Raw genomic sequence first — 25,612 nt, forward strand, 5'->3', positions numbered from 1 at the left:
ATCTTTTTTTCTGGATGGGTAGCTGAGGTCAAAGCCGCCTTGGGAATGACTCGGCCATCATAAACCTTAAGAAGGGAGATTTGGTACCCCCCCTCGCCCCTGCCCCAGAGCACCTAGGATTATACAATGTTTCATTTTAGATGGAGGCTTGGAAAGTGATCACAAGTAAGGAACATGTGGGATTATCACTTTGGAGTGATAATGCATTAGCTGATAAGGTAGTTGCATGGTCAGCAATACACCACAAAGGCTTGCTTATCTGTAAACCCCGGCCATTGGGGCACCCGACTCACGAGGTTGTTCTCGGCTTCCATCCATTGGTAGTATTTTGTGAATTAATTTTCATAGTCTGAAAGCTCCTAAGCTAATATTAAGGTAACTACAAAAGAAGTAGCTAATGTGAGAAAAGAACTGAATACATTTCTCTCCTTGGAAGCATTAACAGTCCCAAGAAACATCTATTTTCTGCTCTTAATCCTCTTAATCTCCCTCCAATTTGTGTCTTCTTTTGGCTGCCACTGCCTCTGGTTATGATTTCTTGGATCACTTATCATAACACTATAAGAGGAAACAGGGAAGGAAGCTAAAGAATGATGGCCCCGAGTGACAGGAATATTTTCTTGAGATGATGCTATGAGAGTCCTCTGACTTGTGACATTCATAATGTATCTGATGTGTCAGCCTACAAGTAGCCTACAAAAAAAAACCTCCCATGAAATAGAACCCATTTAAACAGACCACTTCTAGAGTTTCCGTTGTGGCTCAGTGGGTTAAGAACCCAACTAGTATCCATGAGGATGTGGGTTCAATCCTTGGCCTCACTCAGTGCGTTAAGATCTGGTGTTGCTGCAAGCTGTGGTGTAGGTCACAGATGCAGCTTGGATCCTGCATTGCTGTGGCTGTGGTACAGGTCTGGAGCTGTAGCTCTGATTCGACCCCTAGCCTGGGAACTTCCATAAGCCACAGGTTTTTCCTAAAAAGGAAAACAAAACCCACAGGTCGCTTCCTCCAGGCATCACTACTGACTGGCCTTTGATCTCTGTTAGTAAATCCTGGAGCTCAGATCTTGTAAGCACATGGGGCGGTGTGTGTGTGTGTGTGGGGGGAGTCTCTGGATAAAGACAACCAGGCTTGGCCTTCTTGACATGAGTGAAGCCATTTGGGGCTTAAGCCATTTTCTGATCTAAGCATGGACGCAATGCCTGCCCATGAACAGGTCTCAGTAATTGATGACCTTAAGGGAAGTGAGGAAATGCAGGAACAAAGGGACGACAGTTAAGAAACATAGTTCAGGAGTTCCCATCGTGGCTCAGTGGTTAACGAATCCAACTGGGGCCCATGAGGTTGCGGGTTCGGTCCCTGGCCTTGCTCAGTGGGTTAAGGATCTGGCGTTGCCGTGAGCTGTAGTGTAAGTTGCAGACGTGGCTCGGATCCCATGTTGCTGTGGCTCTGGTGTAGGCTGGTGGCTACAGCTCTGATTAGACCCCGAGCCTGGGAACCTCCATATGCCTCTGGAGCAGCCCAAGCAATGGCAAAAAGACAAAAAAAAAAAAAAAAAAAAAGAAAAGAAAAAGAAAATAAACATAGTTCAGTGATAAGACAGGGTCCTGTTTTCTCCTCAAGGGACATACGTACAAATCTGCTACATATCTGAGTTCTGCAGAACGAAGGCCCCCATCCAGGTGGAGGGTGGTAAGTCATGCTGAGACCCCCCAACTGGTTGAAACACAGGGGATAATGATGTTGGCCTTTCCTGACCCTCTAGACTTTAATCAACTAAAGCCTGGACTCTGGCAACTTGCCCCAATTCTATGCTGAGTTATTTTCTATATGATCCCTTCATGAATATGCATATATCACCCACCCCCTTTCATGAATGTGCACATACCCTTAGCTTAAAACTTTCCCAGTTTTGCTATTTGTGAGACACTGCTGTGGGAAAGATCCCCTGTATTCTCCTTCCTTCTTCCTAACAAATCCTTCCTTCTCCTGATCTTTGGCTTAATTATGTTTTTTGGCTTGACACCCACCAAGAGGCAAACCAAATGTGGGGGTAACAATTTGACCAGGATTTTCTGACTCAAGAGCCCAGGCATTTAACCATGGCTCTGGGGCAGAGTCTATGAGAAATGAGGAAGAAATGATAACTGTCTTTAAAGAAGTGCCGTCACTGCTCTTTAGTCACAGACATCCTAATGGAATTCCTGATAAGTGAGAAAGATAAACTCCAAAAACAGCTGAGTTGAACCTTGACTGTTGGTTGTATAATTCAGGACTCCCTGGCTTAGAAGTGAAAAGGTTACAAGTTTGCTGAAGCAAACAGGGAATTTATTGGCTTGCAAATTCTGACCTTGGGAAGCCCCGGGAGCAACAGGAGTCAAGGACATATGTGCTTCTAGTCTCCTTCTCAGTGGTCCCAGTTCCACCTCTCTGTGTTGCATGTCGGCTTTGTTCTGCCAAAGCAGCTCCTCTGTGGCGGGGGATATGGTACCAGTTCTGCCAGATTCGGTCTTAACAGCTCTACCACAGACAGGACATGCTGCTTTCTTTCCCCAGCTCCATTCTGATTGCTATGGCTTAGGTTATATGCCAGTTTCTTGTGGGACAACAGTTAAGATGTCCTGTATGGCTCAGTCTGACCAAGGAAGGGTGTGGAATGACTGCTGGGAAATCACTGAAGATTGGATGCCCACTCTATTCTGGGCCTGTAGTAGGTAGTTGATGTTGGAATGATCTCTTCCTAAATCTTTTTTCTTTTTTTAAAGGGTAAGATTGTGTTTGTTTGTTTGTTTTGTTTTTTTGCTTTTTAGGCCCTCACCTGTGGCATATGGAAGTTCCCAGGCTAGGGATCAGATTGGAGCTACAGCTGCCAGCCTATGCCACAGCTGCAGCAATGCAGGATCTGAGCTGCATCTGTGACCTATACCATGGCTCGCGGCAACATCAGATCCTTAACCCACTGAGCGAGGCCAGGGATTGAGCCTACATCCTCATGGATCCTAGTAGGGTTCGTTAACCACTGATCCACAAGGGAAGTCCCAGGTAAGATTGTGTTTTATACAATTTCACTACAGGACAGAATTCATTCCTTAACCAGCAGGCCATGGAACTAGACGTTAATTATCCCTTTTCTATTTGAAAAAAACCACTAATATGTCAATTTTATTATTTATTTATTTATTTATTTATTGTCTTTTTGCCATTTCTTGGGCTGCTCCCGTGGCATGTGGAGATTCCCAGGCTAGGGGTCTAATCTGAGCTTTAGCTGCCAGCCTACACCAGAGCCACAGCAATGCAGGATCCGAGCCGCATCTGCGACCTACACCACAGCTCACGGCAACGCTGGATCCTCAACCCACTGAGCAAGGCCAGAGATCAAACCCGCAACCTCATGGTTCCTAGTCGGATTCGTTAACCACTGTGCCACGATGGGAACTCCTAATATGTCAATTTTACTTTAAAAACTCTTACAAAAGGTTTATCAAATTGTATACTTGAAAAAAAAAAAGAAAAGGATCTCCCATTGTGACTCAGAGTGTTAAGAATCTGACATAGTCTCCAAGAGGATGTGGGTTCGATCCATGGTCTTGCTCCATGGGTTACGGATCTGGCATTGCTGTGAGCTGTGGTGTAGGTTGAAGACATGGCCCAGATCCAGCATTGCCGTGACTGTGGTATAGGTCAGCAGCTGCAGCTCTGATTCGACCCATAGCCTGGGAACTTCGATAGGCAACAGGTATGGCCTGTGCTGAACACAATCAGCCCTGGTATCAGAACCCCCTTTCCTACCCCCACCCCAACCCCACCCCCACCCCCACCCCCATACATAGGCTACATTACTCTGGAAGACTACATAAAAAGAATGTAGTTAATGGCCCCCCAAAGTTGGGGATTCCTGAGATACATCCCGAATAGTTACCCTTTAGAGACCATTTTCTAATTTATCAAAAGGGATGAAAGACAGCTGTTTAGCATTTGAATTTCTTAATCACGTTTTCTTTCCATTTGGTTTTAAACATGGCCTATGTTAAGATTTGTTGATGTAAAAGGAGTTGTTTAATTTAGCGCTAGAGATAGTCTTATTAGAAAAAAAGCCTCAGTTATCATTTCAAAATTCTGATGGTAGTTAAGAAAGGAAAAATAATTACAAACAACAGAAATAAAGAAATAAATGTTTAAATTTTGTAGCTCTATTGGACATTTCAAAAGACTCTATCAAAAATTGTCAGAGGTAATAAGTTCTCCTCAATGTATATATAACATAAATACAGAAGAATTATAATTATATGTGTGCCATAAAGCTAGAATATACAATGATAATGAAAGATTTTTGTTGTTGTTTGTGCAAATATTGAATTACTGAGAATTAACTCAGGACACATATTTAAGAAAAATTATAAAAATCTTAACATGAGAAATAAAAGAGGACAAGTATAAATGGACAGATATATAATATTCCTGTTAGGTTTGCCAAGGGAGGAAGGCACAAGGCCAAGATGATAAAGCAAGAGATGTATTAAGGCATCAGAGGGGGACGGGCAGAGCTCAGGATGGCACCAGCCCTGACTGTGGGGAGATGCTAGGCTTATAAAGGATCTGTGGCTGGAGTTCATTGCGGGAATTTGTGGCAAGAATGATGAAGAAGGGGGAGGGGGAAGGTGAAGGGAGGGGTAGGGGGTCAAGTTCCATGATAGAGGGCAGATAATCCTTTCAGGTGGTTAATCTATGCAGGCAGTTGTTCTCAGCAGACTATTGTTTCTTGCTGCCCAACTTGAGCATCCACATTCTGGAAAGAGTGTAGATCTTGTGCCAGCCGTACCCATGTCTGCAGCAGGTCTCCAAGGTGAACAGCCACATCTGGGGGTGGGGATGGGGTCTCCATTCCCATTCTCCTGGGAACCTATCAATTCCCAGTTGAGAATTTTAAACAAAGGAGACTGCAATTCCTAACTAAATATAATGCATAGGTTTATGCATCATTGATACATTATCAAGGGAAGTTAGAATAGAAAATAGAACTTGACAATTTGATAGTCACCTGGAGGGATAAAGGACTCATTAGGAATCTATACATATGTATATATTCACATAAAACTGTTTTATCATATTTGAAACATTTTAGAAAGTAATGAAAACCAAAACATTAAAGTACTGAGTTAAAAGAAGACAAATTGCCCAAGGGATTCTATTCCGTTGCTCATATATTATAAAATTAACGTATGAAAGAACAGGAGCAATACGGCAACCAGAGGGTAATTCTGGCTTCAGCTTCTCTCTCTGCCCCTCTGTTTCCAGGGCTGAGCTTTTCCATGCACTTGGCCAAGTGGACTCAGGGCCTGCTAGGTCTCTCTTCACCACACATTTAAAGGTGTAGGTCACTATGTGGCTGTATTTTGGATCTGGCTAAAGAGTGGCATTGTCTCAGGTTTTTGGTGTAGACTTTGATTGCAAGCTCCAAGTTTCATGCTCCAGCCAAGTTTCATCACAGGGATACACTGAGAGTATTAGACACTAACTCAGTTCTAGCAAAGTGAGAGTTTCTTATTTTCTGTTTCTTGCAGCAAATGTTTTGGGAGCCTTAAGGGAAGGCTTGGATGATAGAGGTGGACTTGGGAATTCCTGCTTCCCTGACTATAATACAATATAAACTCACTATAAATTCTTCCCAAGTCATTACTCAAATTACTGTGGTAACTGGATAGCAAGCTAGGGGAAATTAATTTAGATTTATACTTATTCTGTATACTGCAATGAATTTGAAATTGCTTAGAGTCTTAAACATTAAAAAATAAATGAAAAACTGGAAAAAACAATAGCACATAAAATATATTTTTTCCTAGCCAGGGCAATAAAATTAAAGTCTCATCAACAATAACCTCAACATAATAAAGTCCATAGATGACAAGTTCACAGCTAACATCATACGCAATGGTGAAATGTTGAAAGCTTTTCCTTTAATATCAGGAACAAGACAAGGATGCCCATTTTAGCCACTCCTTTTCAACCTAATACTGGAAGTCATGGCCAGAGCAATCAAGAAAGAGAAAAAAATAAAGGGCATCCGTGGAGTTCCTGCTCTGGTGCAGTGGGTTAATGATCTGGCTGTCTCTGTGAAGATGCAAGTTCGATCCCTGGCCAGGTGCAGTGGATAGGGGATCTGGTGTTGTCCCAGCCATGCCTTGGGTAGAAGATGCGGCTTGGGTTTGATCCCTGTCCTGGGAACTTCTGCATACCATGAGCACAGCCAAAGAAAGAAAGAAAAAAAGAACATCCTAAAGACACCACCAAGAAACAAATAAACTCAGTAAAATTGCAAGATATAAAATTAACATACAGAGATCACTTGATTTCTATACACTAACAATGAAATATCTGAAAGAGAAACCAAGGAAACAATCCATTTATAATAGCATTAAAAACAATAAAATTTGGGCGAATAAATTTTACCAAAAACATGAAGGATTTGTACATTGAAAACTATAAGACTGATAAAAGAAATTGAAGAAGATACAAATAAATAGAAATACATGTGTTTGTGGATCAGAAGATTTAATATTGTTAAAATGTCCATATTGCTCAAAGCCATCTATAGACCCATCACAATCCTTTTCAAAGTTCCAATCCCTTTTTTTTTTTAATATAGAAATAGAAAAAACACTCCTAAGATTCATATGAAACTGCAAAAGACCCCAAACACAGTACGGAAGAAACTTTGTATTCTAAGTAAATCGCCAAAAGGATGTTACTTATAAGCTTAAATTATACATAATGGCCTATCTCTGGCAACCCTGCCTCCCAGGTAATGAGCATTAAGCTAAAATACCTTTTTGTTTAGCTCATAGGAAACATCCTGACCAGGCCCATCTGTGAATGACCGAATGGGGAAAGACATTAACACATCCCCACCAGAGGCTGATGGGAACCAGGAAATGTTTGGCTTTACGCCCTCCCCTTTTAGTATTAACAGGAGCCTGACTTCTCATTCAGGCAGGATGGTTCTTTGGGTCACAAGTCTACTGACTTCTTGGTATGCTGGCTTTCTGAATAAAGTCCCTACTCCTTGATCCAACAACTCATCTTTGATTTATTGGCCTGTGGTGGGGCAACCAGCACAAGCTTGGACTTGATAACAAATGTGGGCCCAGCCGGCCAGGAGTCTTGCTGTTCATGGCTAGTTGGCCTTGACTGGGTCCTAGAAGCTGTCAGGACCACTTGCCCTGAGGACCCTCTCTTCCAAATTCCCCAAAGGGGCGCTGGCTGCCCCCAGCATTTGGCAAGTGGAGCAAGGAATCATTTGGGAGTTGATGGATTCCACAGTAAGGTAAGTTGCTCCAGTCTGAATAGCTGGGAATTTTAGTTCCTCTTTATTTGGGGCTTTTTCTCTGGAGTAAGCCAATTTGTTTGGAGGTACCTCTCTGGAGAGGGGGAAATAGTTGCATTTCCTTTCTGTTTGGGGCTTTTTCTCTGGCATAAGCCAATTTGTTTTGTGTGTGCACGTGTGTTTCTTAAACTTTTAAAATTATAGTCGAAATACAGTGTTCTGTCAATTCCAATTTGTTTTGTATTGGAGTGGAGGACACTGTTGGAGAGAGGAAGGAGTTGTTGGTCTTTTACCCAATGTGTGATCTGATTAGTCTGCTTGTTGTGTGTGCTGTTTGTATTTTGTTTGTCTTGAACTTGCCTTTTAAAATAGGGGATGTTTCATCTATCCCTCAAGAAAGTCCTCTGAAGTGCATTTTGGAGAAGTGATCTGATTACAGTTATGAACGTGTGGGTGAGAGGAAGATGATATTTTATTGTAACAATGTATGGCCACAGTATGTGTTAGGATCTCCACAGTTTAGGTAGGGTTATCTTGGAACCCTGTGTCTTGAGTACTGCTACCTTTACTGGGTTCATTATGTTGTGTATGATCTCTGTGTCATAGGTATATGTAACCTCAAGAGCAAACTTGAGGGTTTACTTAGGACTGTGTTTAGTACCATTTTTCCATTTATAGCAGATAAGTTTTGTGATATTTAAAACTTCTACTTATGTCAAATGAAGGAAAGGAAAAGGGGGAACCCTCCCCCCATTCTTGTCCAAGAGTGGGCCATTTCCAGGAAGAAGAGAAAGGTTCCACTTGGTTCCTAAAACCTCTAAAAGCTATGGAAAGAAATAGAGGTGTCTTTTCATAAATATTAGTAAAAAAGGGTTTAGCGATCTAGACAGGTGACCTCGATTTGTCCCATCTGCCAGAAACCCAATTTACATCCAACTTCTTTTGTAACTGATGCATTTTACATTGTTGTTCCCGATTCATGGTTGAAATTTTGGAATGGAAACTGTTAGGTCTCTGTGTGCATTCGTATGTGTGTTATAGATGTGTGGCATTGCCAAAATTAGTTTGTAAAAGAGCTCTATTTAATTGGCTTAAAGGAAATTAAGTGCTTGTATAAAATATTCAAACATAAAACTGGACAGAATGAATTTCAGGTTCATGTGATCTAGGAAATACTCAGTATTGGATTAATATCTGGTATTAGAATTAGCTTAAGCTTGTTGGTTTGATTTAATATGGACCTGTCTTTAGAGTCATCAACGTTAAGTATAATACTTACAATGTTCCTAGATTTTATTATAAATCGATAAGACCTAATTCTTGTTACAAAGTTTGCCAGCAAGAAAAGTAACAATATGATAAAGATTTTAAGTAAACAAAATAGAGGTAAATGAGATAAAGAGTTTTATGTAAACTCTACAGGAAAATTTTGTTTAGGGAATGTGTATCTAAAATAGTCTCTCCGGATTTTTGTAGCTTGAAAACAGTTAAATGAGAATCAATTGACCATCTGGGTCACTTCAAATAGAATAAAATATTAATTGCTGCACAAATCTAAGTTTGCCTGCCTTTGTCCTCTCCAGAGACGGAGACTGAAGCATGTTTGTCAATTGGGAAATGCTGATATTACAGTTTACAAGTACTTGCTTCTTGGCTTTCATGAGAGAAAGGTTTTAAGGTTAAGAATTATAAAGGAAACATCTCAAAATGCAAAGATGTAGGATGTGTGTTTTCAGCAAATGTACGAGGCATAAAAAATGCATTTTGTTGGAGCTGTCCTTGTGGTGCAGTGGTTTAAGGATGCAGCCAGCATTGCTGCAGCTGTGGCTCAGATTCAATCCCTGGCTTAGAAACTTCCATATGCTGAGGATCCGGCTGAAAAAGAAGTGTCTAGCTGAAAAAGAAAAGAAAGAAAAAGGAAAAAGGTGGTTGTGTCCTAGAGCTGGTTGTTTATTAAAAGGAAAAAGATGGTTTTGTCCTGGAGCTGGTTGTTTCAAGTGAGGGACAGATTCATACGGGAACCATGAGGTGTGGAAGGTTTGTGGAGGAGGAAAACTCTAATAAAGGTTTTGTGCATGGTCAAGATTGGCCAAGATAAGATTGCATTTAAGAAAATGAATTGTAAAGGTCAAGTGAAAAACCTGAATTTTGTTCTCTGAGAGGACAAACTTTTCTTAAAATACTGAGCTGCTTCTGGTAATTGAGTTTTTTAAAGTGATGTACATTTGCCATTTGAGATATTTTATTATAATTGTTTAAAACTTTTTTGATATTTTTGACAAACTTCCCAAAGACCAAATTATAAATGATGCCCATTTGATCTCTAACTTTGAGATTTTCCAAAGGGTCCCTGGAAAACCTCAAAGAATTTGTTCTCTCTCCATTACAGAGAGAGGAATATTAAACTAATGAGGCTTATTTAGTATAATTACGTGGGAAGCACTGTCAAATGGTGATAAAACTTCTTGTATCATATGGGTAAATGTTAATATACACATTCTGGAAATGATATAGAAATTCTAAAATTCTGGCATATCCTGGTAAATGATAATCAGTCATAATTTTAGTAATTATCTTAAATTGTATGTCACAGCAGTAACTGAGTTTCCTTTCAATTGCATTCTAATCCCAGGAGGTTGATGCCAAAGCAAGAAGACATCTTTTTAATGTCAGAGATGATCAATTGCTATTTATGGCTTTGCTATTTATGGCTTGACAGTGGCTTTTGAATGATTCTATAGCTATTTTTGTGAAGAAGCAGGGAAGAAAGATGAAATCCTTTATGTGCAAGCATTTGTGCTATTACATCAGGGGAAATTACATGAGGGGAAATAAGAAAAGGAAGAGGACGAATGGGGACATGTTGCTTGAAACCTTAACTCTTCCAGCTGAGCTGGCAGACCCAGCCGCGCCAGCCATGTGCCACTACATCCACCACTTCCACCGCCTTCTGTTCCTATCAAACCCCAATTCTTGATGTTGGGGTGCAAGACTTCCCCTCCTAGGCATCAATTAGAAAATCCTATGTTGGAGTTCCCGTCGTGACTCAGCAGTAACAAACCTGACTAGAATTCATGAGGATGCAGGATTGATTCCTGGCCTGGTTGCCAAGAGCTGCAGTGTAGGTCACAGATGCAGCTTGGATCTGGCTTTGCTATGGCTGTGGTGTAGGCCGGCAGCTGCAGCTGCAATTCATCCCCAAGCCTCAGAACTTCCATATGCTGCACACATGACCCTGAAAGAGAAAAAAAGAAACTTAGAGTTCCCTGGTGGCCTAGTGGTTAAGGCATTATCACTACTGTAGCATGACCAAAAAAAAAAAAAAAAAGAAACTTGCAAAAAACAAAAACAAAACAAAACCTCCCTAAAAACAAACACAAAGACCTCTGGATTTTTGGAAAGGATTTACCAGGCCTACAGACATCATCTTAATGCAGATCCTGAGGCTCCTGAAAATACTGGAATGGCAAATTTGAACTTTCTCTAGGTAGGGTGCCTCAGGTATCAGGAGAAAGCTGCAAAAATTAGATGGTGCATTTGGAATGAACATTCCTCCACTAGTAGATGTTGCTTTTTTTCTTTCTTTCTTTCTTTTTTTTTTTTTTTTGGTCTTTTGTCCTCTTAGGGCCGCACCCGTGGCACATGGAGGTTCCCAGGCTAGGGGTCTAATCAGAGCTGCAGCTGCTGGCCTACACCACAACCGCTGGCCTACACTACAGCCACAGCAATGCCAGATCCGAGCTGTGTCTACAACCTACACCACAGCCCAGGCAACGCCAGATCCTCAATCCACTGAGCGAGGCCAAGGATTAAACGCTCAACCTCATGGTTTCTAGTCCGATTTGTTTCTGCTGAGCCATGATGGGAACTCCAGATGTTGCTTTTTTTTAAATTAAAAAAAAATTTTTTTCATTATAGCTGGTTTACAGTGTTCTGTTAATTTTCTTCTGTACAGCTTGGTGACCTAGTTACACATACAAGTATACAATCATTTTTCTCACATTATCATGCTCCATCATAAGTGACTAGACATAGTTCTCAGTGCTATGCAGCATGATCTCATTGCCTAAGATTTTGCTTTTAAGGTGTTAAGCAGAAGAAAGGAGATGCAACTCTGGTGATGCTGCCATCATTGATACGGTTCCTGGCAAGCCATTATGTGTTGACAGTGTCTCTGACTAGCCTCCTCTGGGCTGTTTGGCTGCTTGTGACATGAGACAGACGGTTGCTGTGGGTGCCCTCAAAGCAGCGGACAAGAAGGCAGCTAGAGCTGGAAAGATCACTGAATCTACTCAGGAAGCTCAGAAGGCTAAATGAATAGCATCTCCCATACCTGCCACCCCAGCCTTAATCAGTGGTAGAAGAATAGTATCAGAATGGCTTGTCTCAACTGGCCACTTAAGTTTCTTAGGAAAAGCCAGCTAATGATATCAAAGCACTGTAAAAACTCCAGAAGGAAAGGAGAATATTTGGTGGTCCAGTTTGTTTTTTTATGTTGCAGTTTTAAGTTATTAGCTATTTTTATTTTTTGTTGAAGCATAGTTGATTTACAGTGTTGTGGTAGTTTCAGGTGTATAGCCAAAGGGATTGAATTAAACACAAACATATATCCATTCTTTTCAGATTCTCTTCCCATATAGGTTATTAGAAGATATTGAGTATAGTTCCCCGTGGATCTACACAGAAGAGCCTTGTTAAGGTCCTTCTTATTTACCTATTGCATATGCGGTAGTGTGTGTGTCAATCCTAGACTCCCAGTTTATGCCCCACGCCTTTTCTCCTTTGGTAACCATAAGTTTGTTTCCTATGTCTGCGGGTCTATTTCTGTTTTGTTAGTAAGTTCATTTGTATTACTTTTTAGATTCCATTATAAGTAATGTCATTTGTATTTCTCAGTCTGACTTCATTTAGTATAATTTCTAGGTCCATGACATGGCTGTCATGAGGGTGTCTTCTCATGGGGAGGGTTGCTACTGCTGCTGATGTGTTGGAGGTTGCCTGTGCTCTGAAACTATGCTAGTGTGTGGAGAGAGTATTACCAGTGTTGTATCAGGTTGTTTTTATAATTGTTGAGGTTCTCCCTTTGCATTCACTATTTCCCTATTATTATTATTATTATTATTTATTTGGTCTTTCAGGGCTGCACCCATGGGATATGGATGTTCCCAGGCTAGGGGTTGAATAGGAGCTGTAGCCACTGGCCCAGGCCACAGCCACAGCAACTCGGGATCCAAGCCACGTCTGCAACCTACACCACAGCTCACAGCAGTGATGGATACTTTAGCCCACTGAGCAAGGCCAGGAATTGAACCTGTGTCCTCATGGATACTGGTTGGGTTCATTACCTCTGAGCTACGATGGGAACTCCCTCTGAAGGACTTTTATGAGTCCATGACAGCTTCTCAGAGGAAAAATATCAGACTCACTAAGGATGTACAGAACTCAAAATTCTACCTTACCTACCAGGTACCTGGCACTGTTTTCTGTTTGTTTGTTTTGTTTTTAAAGCCAGTCGTGGGGTCTGATTACTTACCCTTTAGGGTCCTCTCTCAGCAGGTGTCTTGGTGGTCATCAAGGACAATCTCTTGGTTGGCTAGACTTGCTTCATTTTGTTCAATCCTACAGGTAAGGACCAGGTGGTCCCAGCTCACATTTCAGCACCTAGGCTGTCCTTGTATGACTGTACTGCAGGGTGACTTCTGTTTACAAGTTCACCTGGCAATGATTTTCAACATCTGCCACTGAACACAACTGTATAATCCATTTCATCCATTCATTCATACACTCATTCAACTGTTTCCAGTGGAAAAGTTTCAGTTCTTATAATGGCAAGGTTCATCTAGATCATTCATTTCCAAATGGCAGTGAATGAATAGTTCTGTATTTCAGCCTGCTGGAAGTAGGCTGTGTTAATTGACTAGTTTCATTGGCCTGTCTCCAGGTTTAGAGTCTTATAAAATGCTGCTGTGCTGAAACTCAACTATGAAACGACAAATGCTTTCTGAGATTTACAGAAAATATCCAATATTCTTCACCTAGGGAATTCTTATCTGTATCATTTTACCAGCAGCTCCCATCCCTTCTTTTCTGACAGCAAATGGAAAGAGATGGACTTTAACATCTTTCAGAAAGACAAGGAATACCTCTGTAGAAATATGGGCTACTGCTATCTTTAAAAACAAGACAAAACAAAAAAAAACCTCAACCTAAAAATTCCATTTTTCTCCTTCTGTTCAAATCCAATTGTCCATCTGCTCTGCATTCCTGGCTCTCCTGTGCTCACTTTGCACCTTTTCCCGGGTTTATTAACACTTGTCATTCAGTCATCTGTCCTTCAGTCATCTATCCTCTCAAATCGGCAGCAGCCGCAGTCTAATTTATAAACGACAGGCTATTTCTCTGGCTTTAATGCAGCTTAATTTGAACAATCTGTGGTCCTCTGTTTATTTTATTTTCATTTCCAGCCTTCTGTGGATGTTACCTCCTAAAGCAGCAGAGGACGTCTTTTGTTTTTGAGTGCAATGACACAGATGCTCTGCTCATCCCATAGCACAGGTGACCAGGAAAACTAGAACCCTGATGGTTTGGGGTGGGGGAGCTGGGTGAGCCCACACTGATTAGAGGGGCTTCTGTGACAGGGGAGGCAGCTTCCCCTGATCTCTTTCTCATTTTGAATACTGGAAATACAAAGGGAAGAGAGGCATGCTCCTCTAAAATATAGACTGTTGGCACAAACATATTCTAGAACACATGGTAAAATACTAGACTGTAGGACTCCTGGGGTTTCTGCTCATCTCTCCACCACTCCCTCCCCACCCCCACCACATGCCTGAAAGTACACAGTTCATGTGTGTGGAATTGAATTGAATAGCTTAGCATCATCAAAGATCTGGTAAAAAAAATAATAATAACACATTTCAAAGCATTCTTATTTAGAAAGAAGCCTGAACACAGAGACGATATCTCATCTGGTTCACTATTGTTAGCTGGTTAGGCCTAAGTAATGTTCAGGGTACATTTTTGTCTTGCCCATCTCTTGTCACTCTCCCCCTTCTCAGAATGGCAGTCCCTCTGTTTGACGTAAAATGTTAAATAAAGATAATGAGCAAAACCCAACCCTGAATTCCAAATCATCTTGACATTTGAACTAAAAGACGGTAAACTTACATAAACGTACATGATATATACTGTTTCTTAATTATAATTAGATATTTGTGCCAGGTTAGCACAAATAGTTTCACAGTTGTCACAGGTCTTGGTTCTCACTGTGACCCTGTCTAAGGCATTGGGACACATTGGCAGGATATTAGACCCTTAGCAATGTTCTCATGATGCTCACGCGATGACCATTCTGTGAAACTTGCATCCCGGTGGAACAACACTGGATATAGATATGGGTGGCGGAAAAGTGGCTGAAAAACGAAGATCTGAGAGAAAGAAAATGGTCTGGCTGCGAGGCCCGTTTGAGAAATTCCTCTGTCGTTACCATTCATCACCTTCAAAATATCATCAAGTACTTGTGACAGGCTCCATTCCAGGCACTGGGTATACAGCAGGTGACAAAACAAACAGTGCCAGCTTCCTTTGAGTTTACAGGTGATCCGTCAAATCATAAGAAAAAAATGTTAGGCAAAGGATTACAAGTCAGCTGAAATACAAGAGGGTGACTGTGTGGCTATGCTATTCTGGGAAGTAAAGTCAAGTCTCTTGAAGGTGACAACTAAGTCAAAAGTCACAGCACCAAATGTGGAAGATACCAAAGGATACTCGGAAGTAGGTGTTCTTCAGGAATATTTTCTTTTCTTTTTTTCTTTTTAGGGCTGCACCTGCAGTTAGGGGTTGAATCAGGCTGTAGCTGCCAGCCTACACCACAGCCACAGCAATACCAGATCTGAGCCGTGTCTGCAACTTACACCACGGCTCACGGCAACGCTGGATCCCTAACCCATTGATGGAGGCCAGGGATAGAACCTGCATCCTCATGGATACTAGGTGGGTTTTTAACCCACTGAGCCATGATTGGAACACCTCAAGGGAAGTTTTGAAAGCTGAGATCCTACTTTTAGAAACTTCTCCATTGTTGCCCTCTTAATATCCTGATATACGTCTGTCATAGAGTCTAGAGCAGTTTGCTATATAATTTCTTTATAAGCTTATCTTCTTGTTTTCTCCTATAATTGCCTTGAGGATAATCTTTATGTCTTTTTTTTTTTTTAATCTGTGTCTGGTAATTCCTGGCATGGAGTACGTATTTAATAATTGTAAGTTCAGTGAATTTATTTGTCCCATCTTCGCAACTGCACAGAAAGGCAGATATTGTTTCCCATATATCTTTGTATATTGTTGAGTGCCCAGCATCCAGAGGTACAGAGTAAGTGGTGGGTCACATTTTGCCAATTGCAAGTTTTTGTATAAAAGCACCCGGGTCTTTGCTCAAATTCCAAATGGCCTTTGAACCTTTCCTCAAGGGGTAAAATGGAAAGATGAGGGAACAGCCTAGATTAGAGGGAGATATAGACAATAGGCAGGTTAGTGTGTTGGATTTTTTGGGTGGATCAAAGTTGGGATATAGGGCTAGATAAAAGCAGGTGTAGTCTAGGAGTTCCGGTAGTGGTTCAGTGGTTAACGAACCTGACTAGCATCTATGAGGACGTGGGTTTGATCCCTGGCCTTGCTCAGTGGGTTAAGGATCCCATGTTGCTGTGAACTGTGGTGTAGGTTGCAGACGAGGCTCAGGTCCAGTGTTGCTGTGGCTGTGGTGTAGGCCAGCAGCTACCAGCTCCAATTCGACCCGTAGCCTGAGAACCTCCATGTGCTTCTGGTACAGCCCTAAAAAGACAAAAAAAATCCAAACCCTCCAAAAAGGAGGTTTAGAGATGCGTGGGGAATTTTGGTGTTGGGGGTTGATGTATTGGACACAGGATATTTGTGAAAAGGTCAAATGATGTTCTCAAGGATAAAAAATGTTTTCAATCAAAGGCAAGCACATTTTTATACAAGAAAATGATGATACAGTAATTGTGCCAGTTTGGCTTTTTGTTTTCTTGGTAATATTACATCACTGAGCCACACAAGCGCGGTGAGGAGGGGACAATAAAAATAAGTTATCAATGCACTATTAACTCAGCGTGCTCTTACCTATTAATAAGACATTGATGTCTCCTCTTATGCGTGTCCCATTGAGAAGCATTTTCTCATTACCTCCAAGCTGCATACACAAAATGGCTTTTTTAATATACTCATGCCTGTGGATGCTTGGTGCTAAAGACTTGTTTAAATGGTCAAAGATATCCTATTTAAGAAACAGGAAACACTTACATTGCACATTATCAACATTAGAACAGAATCTCATTATCCATTAGCTGGTATTTGTGCGATTTATAACTCACTTTAGATTGAGTTTTGCAGAATTTCATGATCTTTGCCACATCATCAGCTGCAAACAGAGGTGCTGTGTCCTTGTTCATCAGTTGATATTATTAGCTGGGATTATGGCCTCGTGTCTTCTAGGCTGCAGACATCTTTTAAGTGATGCTGCTAATTAACTATTAAATAAATGCTTGGATGAAGTTATCGTCATAATAGATAAGCTACTAGGAAATTGCTTTCGGTAAAATGGAATGAGTTAAATTTCGTTTTTTGTTAACCTTTGCCTGTCTTTTTAAAACCCCAGACAGAACACTCTATTGTGTGTGGAGGGGACCGTGGTGGTATTTGTTTTTTAAGACTTGTGCTCTCTAAACTTTTTGGAAGCAGGGGCTAGGAAAGAGATCTCTGAAAATAGCTATGGGAAATGCCTGTGGGAGATGCTGCAAATGACTACTGATGTTTCTCTCTGCTTTGAGCCAAATCTGTCACAGGGCATCTGGTTGTTCACATAGAGAGGTAAGGAAACCTTAGGCAAATGTTTCAAACCATGAAAAAGAAAATCACGTGATTTAGCACAAGAACCGCATATTCATGAAGTTGCAGACTTTTTCACTAAAAAAAAAAAAGAAAAAAAACTAATAGAGAGCTGGAAAAATGGGAGGCCATGGTTTTTTTAATTTTTAATTTTTTTTTAGCCAAGATTATTTCATTGGACTGATAACTGAATGTAGGCTTCAGCTGTACATACAAGAAAAAAGATTTTTAAAAATTTTTTATTTATTTCTTTTGTCTTTTTTAGCACTGTATCCGTGGCATATGGAGGTTCCCAGGTTAGGGGTCCAATAGGAGCTGTGGCTGTCAGCTTATGCCGGAGCCACAGCAATGTGGGATCTGAGCTATGTCTGTGACCTATACCATAGTTCACTGCATCACTGGATCCTTAACCCACTGAGTGAGGCCAGGGATTGAACCTGCATCCTCATGGATGCTAGTTGGTTTTGTTAACCGTTGAGGCACGACGGGAACTCCAGAAAAAAGATTTCTTAAAGAGTTAGGCAAATACGAGTATCTCAAGACCTTTACAACTGGAGGTCCCATCGTGGCTCAGTGGTAAGAAACCAGCTAGTATCCATGAGGACTCAGGTTTGATCCCTGGCTTCACTTAGTGGGTTAAGGATCCCATGTTGCTGTGAGCTGTGGTCTAGGTTGAAGATGTGGCTCAGATCCCTAGTTGTTATGGCTGTGGTGTAGGGAAGTAGCTACAGCTCCAATTTGACCCCTAGCCTGGGAATTTTGATATGCTGCAGGTATGGCCCAAAAAGGAAAAGAAAAAAAAAAAAAGACATTTACTACTTTTGGCAAACATTTATCATCTTTTCTAAAAAGGTACTACTGTAAAGAAGAAGGTTTTCAAAAGCAGAGGGGGAATAGTTAATTTGTTTATATTCAAGTTGATTGAACCTGACCAGGGTGAGACAGGCTGAGGGGCAGGTGGGGCAGTCTTGGGGACCAAGACTAAGATAAATTAGACATGAGACCTCATACAAAATGGCTTAAAGACTTAAACGTAAAACATGACACCATAAATCTCCTAGAAGGAAACATCAGCAAAATATTCTCTGATATAAATTGTACAAACATTTTATTAGGTCAGTCTCCCAAGACCATAGAAATAAAAACAAAAAATAAACCGTGAGACCTGATCAAACTTACAAGCTTTTGCACAGCAAAGGAAACCATTTAAAAAAAAAAAAAAAAAGCAAAGACAACCTATAAAATGGGAGAAAATAATGACCGAGGCCAATCTCCAAAATGTACAAACAACTCATATAACTCAACAACAACAACAAAACTCAATAACAACAACAAAACCCAATCAAAAAGTGGGCAGAAGACCTAAATACACATTTCTTCAAAGAAGACATTCAGATGGCCAGTATGCACATGAAAAAATGTTCAATATTACTAATTATTAGAGAAATGCAAATCAAAACTACAATGAGGTACAACCTCACACCAGTGGTTAGAATGGGCACCATTAATAAGTCTACAAATAACAGATGCTGGAGAGGGTGTGGAGAAAAGGGAACCCTCCTGCACTGTTGGTGGGAATGTAAATTGGTACAACTACTATGGAAAACAGTATGGAGGCTCCTCAGAAAACTAAAAATAGAACTACCACATGATCCATCAATCCCACTCCTGGGCATACATCCAGACAAAAATATAATTCAAAAAGATACCCCCCTATGTTCATAGCAGCACTATTCACAATAGCCAAGACAGGGAAAAAACCTAAATAATCCATTGACAGATGAATGGACTAAGAAGATGTGGTACATATAGACAAATGGAATACTACTCAGCCACCAAAAAGAATGAAATAATGCCATTTGCAGCAACATGGATACAACTAAGAGGTTATCATACTAAGTGAAGTAAGTCAGATAAAATACCATATGATATCACTTATAGGTTCATTTGTGCCATACTTTAGATTTGACACATCTACAAAACAGAAACAGATTCACAGACATAGGGAACAGATTTGTGGTTGCCAAGGGAGAGGGGGAAGGGAGTGGAATAAACTGGGAGTTTGGGGTTAGTAGATGAAAATTATTACATTTAGATTGGTTAAGCAATGAGGTCCTACTGTACAGCACAGAGAACTATATCCAGTATCTTGGGATAGACCATGATGGAAGATAATATAAGAATAAAGGAATGTGTGTGCCTAAGGCATCACAGGACAGAGACCAGGAGAATGAGCAAAAGGCTGCTATGATGTCAGAGAAGAAAAGAGAGCAATTTGCTGAAGTTACATCCCCAACAAACCTATGCACTCACCCATCCACCCAGCTGTCAAATGACCAGCAGATATTATCAAACACCCACTACCAAAAAATCTCTGTGGCAGTTGCTGAGGAGGAGTCCATAGACTAAGACCTAGTTCCTGACTCAGAAAAGGAATCTAAATACCACCTCTTTCCTTCCAGTGAAAAGGTCAATCCCTGATGGTTCATTATCTTGCCATTTTACATGACAAACAATAACAAAGAATCTCTTTCTGCTAATACGGGAGCTTTGCTGCTTTTTTGATTTTTCTGTTAGGTTTAAGTTTCCTATTTCAAAGAAATGAAAGTGCTGCTCTTGCTTCCCAAAGCTAATTTCATTCTTTCTCTACTGATCCCAAGACTCTGTTTCAGCTTTGCAAACTCAAAGCATTAGATATGGATTATCCTAGACAGAGCAGTATACTGACTCATAAACTACCCTTTTTGAAAGACACCTTGTTTTTTCTTTCCCTGAAATGCCTTATTGCATTCCATTCATGACATTGTAGTGATAGGGGCTGTTGGAATACATAAATTATAGGCTGGAAGTAGGTAGAACAGGGAAAAAATAAGCCTTAAAAACCATACATATTTGCCTGGAGCTAAAGATTAAAAACAGCTTTTAAACAATTTTTCTTTCTTGGTTGACTGGTGGGCAAGTCTATTTCTACCATCACATCATTCTTGCTTTTTTTTTTTTTTTTTTGGCTTTTGTCTTTTTAGGGCCGCACCTGCGGCATATGGAGGTTCCCAGGCTAGGGGTCTAATCAGAGCTGTTGCTGCTGGCATACGACACAGCCACAGCCACGCCAGATCTGAGCCGTGTCTGTGACCTATGCCCAGCTCACGGCAACGCCAGATCCTTAACCCACTGAGTGAGGCCAGGCATCGAACCTGCAACCTCATGGTTCCTAGTTGGATTCATTTCTGCTGTGCCACGATGGGAACTCATCATTTATGTTAATAGTCAGAGATTTAAAAAAAAAAATCCTGATTGAGAGAGACTCAAATCCACCTGCAATTATGCAGTTTTGTTCCTGTTTTTAGGTATTTGCCTCAATGTGAAGGATGAGTTAGACTTGTTGCTGCTGCTTTCAAGGACTGGGAGAGGGGAGGTCTTATGGTCAGGAGACCTAGCTCCTGCTCTGTCTGGCAGAAGCTTAAGCTCTAAACACCTAAATAAGCTTCACAAAGGGATTGATGTGAGGTAGAAAAAAGATCCTGGCCTTCAGCAAAGGCTGCAGGGGTGCCTGTGTCTCGGCTCTGGCTGTTTAGTGGGTTCCTCTGATCTCCGTTTGGACCTTGTCAAATGCATTCACTCATGAACCACTATTTCCATCAGCCAACTGGGCACACACTACAGGCCATGTCCTATACTTTATGTTGGAGCATAATAAATAAAACGTTCTCTTCCCCAATGCATTCAAAGACTAGTGCCTTTAACTGTTGTATGGTTAAAAAAAAAATGCTGGCATTGCCGTGGCTGTGGCATAGGCCTCAGCCACTCAGATTCAACCCCTAGTCCGGGAACTTCAGTATGCTGCAGATGTGGCAATAAAAAGAAAAAAAAAGTTTGCTTTAAATCCCCTTCAGGAGTTCCCATCGTGGCTCAGCAGAAATGAATCTGAGTAGCATCCTTGAGGATGCAGGTTTGATCCCTGGCCTCACTCTGTGGATTAAGGATCTGGCGTTATCGTGAGCTATGGTGTAGGTTGAAGATATAGCTTGGATCTGATATTGCTTTGGCTCTGGCGTATGCTGGAGGCTACAGCTCCAATTCGACCCCTAGCCTGGGAACCTCCATATGCCACGGGTGCAGCCCTAAAAAGACAAAAAGACAAAAAAATCCCCCTTCATCCCCATTTATGATAAAGTGAGGCTAATTTCCTTTTTACTACATTTAATACAAACCTGACCTATCCCCCTTCCCCGAAAAAAGAAGTGGGAGAAGGGTGTTAACAGCAATGAGAGAACCTTTCTATGTCTTAGTATTTTCATGTGTGTTTATGTCAGCAAGAAGGGCAAAGGTATTTCAACTGAAAGGCAACTGCTTCTTCTGAAACAGGAAAAAGCTAAAAATAGGAATCATGCCTATCTGATCTTTATTGTATTTGCCTGAGACTTATCTACATAGTTTACTGGCTCAGTGCAAAATGAAAATTTGAAGCCTCTTGTTGAAATTAATTTCAAGACAACAACTGTGGAGCATTAACCTATGTGTGGGGCATTTGTTTCCATTTTTCATTTCTTTTGGTACTTTATTAAGTAAAGAGGACTAATTACAACAGGTGTGGAGGTGGTGGCGAAGGCCCATCCCCCATCCCCATCATAACTGGCACATGATTCTAAATAAAAGAATAGCTGAGGAATTCCTCTTGTGGCTCCGCGGTATCCATGAGGTTGCAGGTTCAATCCCTGGCCTCGCTCAGTGGGTTGAGGATCTAGCATTGCCATGAGCTATGGTATAGGTCACAGACACAGCTTGGATCCCACGTTGCTGTGGCTGTGGTGTAGGCTGGCAACTGCAGCTCTGAGAACTTCCATGTGCTGCAGATATGGCCCTAAAAAGTTAAAAAAAAAAAAAAAAAGGATAGCTGAGGGTGGGCATTGAGGAAGGTGGAACAGCAAATGCAAACACTGTCAGCACAGGGAGGGACACAAAAACCCCTCCTCCTAAGCTATGCCCACCATCAACACTGGACTGGACTGTGATCAGTGGAGGGGCTGGGAAGCCCTTGGCTGCAGAAGTTCCAGAGCCACTGAGTGGCCCATTGGATCTAATCTTTGTGGAGGAAGGGTGTCTCTGGCACTTGAATTCTGATTTATTGATAGAAATCTGTACCCCTGGCTAGTCCAGTTAGACCCAGATTATAAGAGGCCACTCTCTCTTAGACTTCTGGATTCTATTCAAGATCTAAAAGACCAACAGGTCATTGTTACTTGGTGTCCTGATTGATCTACCCAGGGGAGAGGACATGAAAAAGTTATTATCACTTAGCTTTCTGATTGGTATACTCAGGCTCATGACATCAAAGGGTCATTGCTAGGCTCCCAGTCGGTCCACTTAGAACCCAACCTCAATGAGTCACTATCACTTAGCCTTCTGACTGGTCCATTTAGGGCTTAGGACAATAATGGTTCCTGCAACCTGGGCCTCTGATTGGTTAGCAGGAACCTATGGTCAGGACCTAAGGGGCAGGTAAAGCCCTAGTGCCCCCTTGGGGGGTGGATTAAATGTTTAGGGTTGTGTGACTTCATAGGGTGCCTGCCCAGGAAGCTGGCCATATTTCTTATACCCTGTCAACAGTTTAATTCTTAGTAAACTACATGGCCACGAAGAACTAAACTAGATTATCCTAGCCTCCACCTGCATTGCCAAAGCATAGTCTGGGGACTGCTGGAGACATAGTGGGTTAAATATAATCGAACAGGTTTTATTGAGAATTTCTCAAAGCCTTTCATATATGCATTACGCATTTCCAGGAGGTGTGATATAAAATACAGCATTTCTCCAAAACTTTTGATGGGTTTGAGACAACTGAAAATACAGGCAAGAATAAAGATGTGATTCCAGAGAGTTAATGACTTAACTTGTTCTAGAGCTGAGTTCTGTCTTCAACTTCTGACATGGGTATCAAAAATATCTCTAGCAGGATTGCCTGCATTCCTATGATCAACATTGGGGTAATGAATATATATTGCATAAGTGCCTGTGCCTACTTGCTTGTTGCTTATCCAGTGTCTGATCTCTTCCTCTTTGGGTGTAGAGCTCTGATTTGTTCAGGGTTAAAAATACCCACCTATGTGGCATTTGCTCCTGGGGTGGTCATGCGACCTAGTTTCGGCCAAATGGAAATCTATGGAGATTATATAGGGACAGAGTCAATGTCACGTGTCTTTTCCTCTTCACACTCCCAAGCTTGCTTTCTGTTTGACAGGAAAAATGCTTGTAGGTACAGGATCCAAACTGTAATGATGAGGACAAAACCACAGGCGAGGGCAATGCAGCAGGAGCCCTGAAGGCTCCAGGTTCCTGGACAGCCTCCTTGAGCAGCTGCACAAGCTTTAATGCATTTCGGGGGCTATTTGTTATCCAGGAAAACCAACTTCTTCTTGATTAAGCTGCTGTAGCTGGGTTTTTGCAGCCAAATACACCCCAACTGGTGGACGGCCCCAAGAGGCAGCCCGCCCAAAGCTCAAATGGCATCCCCTTCGCATCCTGCTGCTCAGTTTATTTTCCATCCAGTTTCCCGGATGGACAACCTGGACTCCATCCCTCCTCTCCTTCACTCCCATGAGCCATGCTGTCTGTTCCACAGGTGCTGCCGAAGGGGCTCTGGGTACAGCCTTCTGTTCCACAGCCCTGCCCTGCAGAAGCACAGCCTCTAGCACCTCTGGAATCAGTGGTGCAGTATCTGACTTTGAGGAAGTCCCAGGCTTACCATGGTTTCAGAGGCCATTGTGGCTGGTGAGAGATAGGGGAATACGCCTAGTCAGGGAAACCCATTGGAAGATTTCTACCCGGCTCTGCTGAGGGATGCTTGGTGACTAAACTCCTGTTCCATCCTTCCAACTATGATAGGGTCCAGTGGAGGAGATTTTGGATTGAACCTCATCATTTCTCATTAAATTCATTCTATTGTTTCTTCTCATATCTAAGAGCCCCTGAAACACTACCATAATATCAACCTTTTTTTTTTTTGTATTTTTGCCTTTTTCTAGGGCTGCTCCCAAGGCATATGGAGGTTCCCAGGCTAAGGGGTCTCACTGGAGCTGTAGTTGCCGGCCTACACCAGAGCCACAGCAATGCAGGATCCGAGCTGCGTCTGCAACCCACACCACAGCTCTATGGCAACACTGGATCCTTAACCCACTGGGTGAGGCCAGGGATCAAACCTGCAACCTCACGGTTCCTAGTTAGATTCGTTAACCCCCGAGCCATGATGGGAACTCCATGATATCAATCTTTTACTTTTGGGTCCCATAGTGTATTAGGAGGTAGGGTTGGCAGAAGTTGGAGAATCAGAGGCACCTGGGGCTTTAGGCACTTGCTTCAAAGTTGTAGCTGCCATGTTTGATCAATTACCAGGTGCTGTTGTTTTACCCCCTAAACTCTGCTCCTGTCAGTCCATTTCTCTACATCCCCATTTGTGCTGCTCCATCCAGGGCACCTCACACCTTGCATTACCTGGGTGCTTCCTAATTGCTTCTAATAGTTCTCCCTGTACCCAGGTTTGTTTCCTTTCAACCCATTTCCCACCCCGATTCCCAGTGATCCTGTCTGATCCCCATTGCTCCCTACTTTCAACAACGAAGTTTCTCCACTGCTTTCAGCATGAAGACCAGCCTCCCTTGCCTGCAGTGCAATGACCTGCATGGAAAGGCTTTACTTCTCACTGAGGTTCTTCACTCGCTATACTGCAGTGAACGATGTATGTTGGGAATGCTGTGCTTCTTGCATCCCCAGGACTGTGCAAGCACTGCTCTCCTCCCTCCCACATCCTTCACCTTCTCCCTGCTCCCTGTCTTTCCCTAATTCCAACTCATCCTCCAGATTCCTGTTTAAATGCCACCTCCTGCAGGAGGTCCTCTCTGAGCTCTAGGTCACGGTGACCTTCTGCCCTGGGAAAGCACGTGTTCCCACATAAGAGCATGGACCCTGGATCAGAAAGCCTTGAGTTTGACTTCAGGGTTGACCACTTACTTGCTGTGTGATCTTGGATGAATTACCTTTTTAGACTCAGTTTCCTCATCTATAAAAACAGAAATAACAGGAGTGCCCATTGTGGTTCAGCCGTAACAAACCTGGCTAAGCATCCATGAGGACTTAGGTTCTATCCCCAGCCTTGTTCAGTAGCATTGCTGTGAGCTGCAGTGTGAGTCACAAACGCGGCTTGGATTTGGTGTGGCTGTGGCGGTGGCATAAGCTAGTAGCTACAGGTCCAATTCTATCCCTAGCCTGGGAACTTCCATATGCATCAGGTTTGGCTCTAAAAAAAACAGACAAAAAACCAAATAACATTAGTTACCTCTTACTGCTTCCGTGTAAGTTAAATGAGATACTGCGAGTGATTTCCTATGTTCCAAG

The sequence above is a fragment of the Phacochoerus africanus genome, chromosome 8 (assembly GCF_016906955.1).
Source record: "Phacochoerus africanus isolate WHEZ1 chromosome 8, ROS_Pafr_v1, whole genome shotgun sequence".
Lineage (NCBI taxonomy): Eukaryota > Metazoa > Chordata > Mammalia > Artiodactyla > Suidae > Phacochoerus > Phacochoerus africanus.